This window comes from Oncorhynchus mykiss, chromosome 5, assembly GCF_057628025.1.
Source record: "Oncorhynchus mykiss isolate SJ-2025 chromosome 5, ASM5762802v1, whole genome shotgun sequence".
Classification (NCBI taxonomy): Eukaryota; Metazoa; Chordata; class Actinopteri; order Salmoniformes; family Salmonidae; genus Oncorhynchus; species Oncorhynchus mykiss.
The window spans coordinates 66,699,001-66,705,000 of record NC_143026.1 but is presented as its reverse complement, the minus strand read 5'-3'; the positions used below and the strand labels follow the sequence as shown (position 1 = coordinate 66,705,000).

Here is a 6,000-nt window from a genome sequence, read left to right as displayed (position 1 = left end):
GGGTTAGGGAGGGTTTGGCCGGTAGGGATATCCTTGTCTCATCGCGCACCAGCGACTCCTGTGGCGGGCTGGGCGCAGTGTGCGCTAACCAAGGTTGCCAGGTGCACAGTGTTTCCTCTGACACATTGGTGCGGCTGGTTTCCGGGTTGGATGCACACTGTGTTAAGAAGCAGTGAGGCTTGGTTGGGTTGTGTATCGGAGGACGCATGACTTTCAACCTTCGTCTCTCCTGAGCCCGTACGGGAGTTGTAGCGATGGGACAAGATAGTAGCTACTGAAACAATTGGATAACACGAAATTGGGGAGAAAAGAGGGGTAAAATTAAAAAATAAAAATGTCATTTTCTCTGATGAATCCCCTTTCCGATTGTTTGGGGCATCCGGAAAAAAGCTTGTCCGGAGAAGAAGGTGAGCACTACCATCAGTCCTGTGCCAACAGTAAAGCATCCTAAAAAGACCATTCATGTGTGGGGTTGCTTCTCAACCAAGGGAGTGGGCTCACTCGCAATTTTGCCTAAGAACACAGCCATGAATAAAGAATGGTACCAACACATCCTCCGATAGCAACTTCTCCCAACCATCCAGGAACAGTTTGGTGACTAACAATGCCTTTTCCAGCGTGATGGAGCACCTTGCCATAAGGCAAAAGTGATAACTAAGTGGCTCGGGGAACAAAACATTGATATTTTGGGTCCATGGCCAGGAAGCTCCCCGGACCTTAATCCCATTGAGAACTTCTGACAAACTCCAAGTGTTTATTATGCAAGAATGAGCTGCCATCAGTCAGGGTGTGGCCCAGAGGTTAATTGACAGCATGCCAGGGCGGATTGCAGAGGTCTTGTAAAAGAAGGGTCAACACTGCAAATATGGACTCTTTGCATCAACTTCATGTAATTGTCAGTAAAAGCCTTTGACACTTATGAAATGCTTGTAATTATACTTCCGTATTCCATAGTAACATCTGACAAAAATATCCAAAGACACTGAAGCAGCAAACTTTGAAAATTAATGTTTGTCATTCTCAAAACTTTTGGTCACAACTGTACACTGTATAGACAGAAGGCCACTCACCCAGCCTTGTGTTGTGCCTTAACCAGCATAGGCTTTAGTACATTCCTGTCCAGTATAAAGTACATACCTGTTTGTCTCTTCTCTGTCTGACTGACTACAACATGGAGCTGTACATGTTGAAGTGCTGTTGTTATAAATTGTTCTCCTACAGTTTCAGCCTCACCTAGCCTGCCTGGACCCCACAGAGACTTTTCTACAGCACTTTTTCTGAATTGAATTGCCAAACGGAACGGAGGCCAATGCATTTGTTCCTCTTCTTCATAGAATTGAATTGCCAAACGGAACGGAGGCCGATGCATTTGGAGTGAAATGGCTTTATTGATTTGATCCGCTCCTTGAGATGCCAGGTAGTAAATGACCCTGTCAAATAACCCTCCAACTGGCAAGGAGCGCGAGTACAGGGTTGTATGTAAATCAGGGATATCATTGGCTGTTTTGATAAAGGAACTCAGGAACTCCTGCTGATATTATTTTGAAGGGTCTGAGGATGTCATTTTAAACCTATTTATTGTGCGGACGGAGAAGAAAAGCCAGCAAACTAAAATAAACAAAAGGAGCCGTTAACCATAATATCATTGTGGAGGGTCTGACAGGATCATTCAGGTCGTAGAAGCGTCTCCTTTAATCCATCACTCAGCTCAGTCTATTGTTTATTATTGTGTGAGTGACTCTTGTGAACTCTCTCTCCTCCACGCATATGTGGTCATTGAATGGGCACGCTTTTTTTTCTGACTGCACCGCTCTTTTACTCTCCTCCCCCCTCTCTTTCTCACCCATAGCCCCCCTTTTCTTTCTTTTCTGTCTCCCACCCGTCTCTTTCTCTTTGCACTAATTTCTCTTCTGCCCCCTGTCCCTCCTTCTCTTCCTCTCTCCCTCCCTCTTTGTCTGTCTGAACACGTGTGTGATTATTGCTGACTGTGAATGGCTGCTGCTGCACTTTTCTCAGTCTATGATTCTGTTCTGACTAAAACGGTCCCTTGGTTCGCATCTCCCTAGCAACTGGCTCTGTAAACACTAAACCTGGATCAACCTTTTCTCTTTGTCATATAACATTCCCTGCCCATCCAGCCCCCACAACCTTCCTGTCAAGACTGACTGACATGGTTCAATCTGAAAACCCTTTACAGCAACCTACTTCCCACCCACCCAGATTTGCTCAGCATAACCCAGTCTCTATTAACGCTGTAGTAAACAGCACAGAGGGGCTGTACGGAGCTGTGTCAGAGAGACAAGAAGAGGAGAGGAAGGCAATAAAACTGTCAGCTAGAGGGAGAGAAAGAGGAATGAGGGATCTTAACGAAGTCCTGCTAAATAAACTATTTACCACTGCCACCACCCCTCCCAGCACAAATCTCATCACACTAACACAGAGAAAAATGCATTATTAGACAGGGAAATGGGAGACAAGGGAGAGAAGAGAAAATTAGATGGAACGGTATGGTAGACAGAGGGAGATAGAGTGAGATAGAAAGGTGTTTTACATGAGAGATAAGGGAGAGAAAGAGACTGACAGAGAGGGATAAAGGGGGGGAGAGAGAGAGGGAGGGGGGATAAAGAGAGAGAAAGAGAGCGAGAGATAGGGAGAGAGAGAGAGATGTGTATGGCTGAGCTGGCAGCCCTCCACCCTGATTAACATGCCTCTCATTCCTGGTGCGGAGAATCAAACCAGCCACAGTCAGAGCTGGGACTTATGCCTGCATGCTACTCATAGAAAGATTTGTGTGTGAGTGTGTGTATAATTGTGTGTGCGTTTGTGTATAATTGTGTGTGAGTGTGTGTATAATCGTGTGTGAGTGTGTGATCGTCTGCATTCCTGTTGTTGTCTTTGCATAATTGACAATTACAATGTTACTTGATTGACACAATGTGTGGGTGTTACCATTGTACTTGTATACTGTATGTACTATACATGTGCACCGTCTGAAACCTGACATTAATTCAACCAGAGGGAGAGAAACCAGGCAGGATACAGAAAGGAAGGCAGGCAGGCAGGACTGCACACTCCTCTATTAAAATAGATACTGGGGAATTTATCTCACTAAATTGGATGAGCAGGTGGCTGATTTCTGGGTAGAGAGAGCGGGAGTGAGGAGAGAGAAGAAAAGAGGGAGGAGAGAGAGAGATAGAGGGGAATGGATAGAGAGAGAGAGCGAGTAGGGGATGGGGGGAGCAGATGGACAAATGATCTGCTGAATAAATATGTGTCCAGGATGGTGTCTGATTGTATGTGTAGAGTAGTTAGACTGCCTGCAACAAGGGGCTGTGGTGTAGGATATGATGGCTGTAGAATCTATACACCTCTCCTCTATACCCGTACTCTCCTCTATCAATCTCTGCTTTACCATTGCGTTGTGTCTCAACCGATGAGGGAACAGGATATCCTGCATTTCTATTACATTTAGTGTCTCCAACCAGACTGTCTAAACTGGGAATTGCTTTTAGATATTGTTTTTGATGAAGCGTGAGAGTGAGATTTCTCCTGAGCTGATTTCCTCCTGGAATATGCTGTTACCGCCTGAACTAGATGTGGAAGACAAAAAGAGAAAGAGAGGATTGCTGCGGTTTTCCCATCGACTCTGTTGAGATACTGACCACATTCAAGTTATCTTTGCTGTTGTGTTCTTCTTTCCCGATCATTAGGCAGGCTTCTTCTTATCATGTTCATTTGGTGCTGATGGCCAAACAGTACTGCAGTCAGCAGATTCAGCCAGCTCTACAGTGAGGAAAGGAGAGGAAGGAAAAAAGGAAGCATGAGGACATTTTGTAGATCTAGAAAAACACAATTAGTATACTGAGGTGTCATTCTGAATCCCATAATGTATACAGCCCTTCCTATCTTTCCCCCTCTCTCATTTCCTTCTCCTCCCTCCCTGTCTGTCTTACTTTCCCCTCTGTATCTCTCCCCCTTCTGACATCTCCTCCCCCTCTGAAAAGAAGGGGAGGAGGAATTGCTTACCTTGACAGCTTCGAGGCTCCCTTCCACTCTCCCTCCCCTATCCCTCTGACAGGCTGAGACCCAGACCGTTGTTTCCATAATAAATCCATCTCCCCTCGTGATTCACAGAGCGAAAGAGCAAATGGCAGCTGGATGAGAACAAGTTGAGATATGAAGTTTCCCTGTATATTGACATATGTAAGACAATACATGGTCATGGGGGAATTTTAGGAGAATAATCACATCAAGGTTTATTGTGCGTGATGCTGCAAACCTCACATCCATTAAGCAGGTTTCTCTATTATTTATGACAGGCTGGAGATGATCTCCCCTCTGTTAGCCTCTTGCCTGGGTTTCTAGACGCTCATAGTGATGGATGCTACGGTATGGCTGTACTCTCCTGTCACTCTCCAACATGTTTTTCTTTTACTTTTACTGTTTGAAGTAGTCCCCCTTGTATTTCCTGATTGATGTGTAGTTTACAATGCTGATCCCTGACCTGCTAATGATAGTTATAAACTGGGCCGGGGGTTAAAGGTCACTCTAATGTCCTGTGTTGTGATGCGTTTATGTCTCTCTGTGACGGAACATGTGTTCATAATGGACGGATAGAACCGATAACAACCTAAAGGTTGAAATGTCATAATAAACACTTTTTATCTGATGAGCTTTTACCAATGGTCGTTACCACTCCCGGAAAGAGTGCTGTTCGGACCCTCCTCACCTTGAGATGATACGACTTAGAAACAGAGACCCACAATTAAGCTGCAGACTACTCCAGGCATTCTCAGACATTGGCATATTCTTCCTGGCTAGCTCTGCCCCACACACTACTCATTCCTTCCAGCCCCTCAGTAGTTGTAATGATGATTCGTGAGAAGGTTAATGGGAGTGGGACATAGGAGATACCGCTACAGTAATACCTGGAGATATAACTCCATTCAGCAACAATAAGCCCAGGTATTACTTTTGTACTCCGCCAGGCACGGCTCTGCAATTCTTTCTGCTCAGTGCTAACCACATACCCTCAACAGTGAGATACTGTATATTCTACTAAGGTAAATAGTTGAAGATGATGTTAATCCAGCTATGACCTTCAATTCTTGCTCTGCTCTTAACCAGATAAATGCTGAAGGATGATGGCTTGTAACAACAATGAGTAGAAACTAAAGTTCCCAGGTTCTGCTGCTGAGATAAAGTGATGTAGCTGTGCTGTAAGAGGCCATGTATACTGAACAAAAATATGAAGTGTTGGTTCCTGAGCTAAAATAAAAGATCCCAGAAAATGTCCATACGCACAAAAAGCTAATTGTTTACATCCCTGTTAGTGAGCATTTCTCCTTTGCCAAGATAATCCATCCACCTGACAGGTGTGGCATATCAAGAAGCTGATTAAACAGCATGATTATTACACAGGTGCACGTTGTGCCGGGAACAATAAAAGGCCACTTTAGAATGTGCAGTGTGGTCCACAACACAATGCCACAGATGTCTCAAGTTTTGAGGGAGCGTGCAGTTGGCCTGCTGTCTGCAGGAAGGTCCACTACAGCTGTTGCCAACATCCTTTTAGAGAACTTTGCAGTACATCCAACCGGCCTCACAACCGCAGACCACGTGTAACCACGCCAGCACAGGACCTCTACATCTGGCTTCTTCAGCTGAAGGATGGTCTGAACCATTTAAACTGTCGGTTTGCACAACCAAAGAATTTCTGCACAAACTGTCAGAAACCGTCTCATCTGCGTGCTCGTCGTCCTCACCAGGGTCTTGACCTGACTGCAGTTCAGCGTCGTAACTGACTTCAGTGGGCAATGCTCACATTCGATGGCCGCTGGCACGCTAGAGAACTGTGTTCTTCACGGATGAATCCCGATCTCATCTGTACTGTGCAGGTATGGCGTCAGGTGGACGAGTGGTTTGCTGATGTCAACGTTGTGAACAGAGTGCCCCATGGTGGCGGTGGGGTTATGGTATGGGCAGGCATAATGAACACAA

General features: G+C 45.4%; 1 protein-coding gene across 3 annotated transcripts in view; it reads left to right on the top strand.

Moving 5' to 3' along the window:
* Window positions 1–6,000, top strand: part of sema6bb (sema domain, transmembrane domain (TM), and cytoplasmic domain, (semaphorin) 6Bb) — a 151,149-nt gene that overhangs the window by 67,347 nt on the left and 77,802 nt on the right. The gene's annotated exons all lie outside the window — the stretch shown is intronic.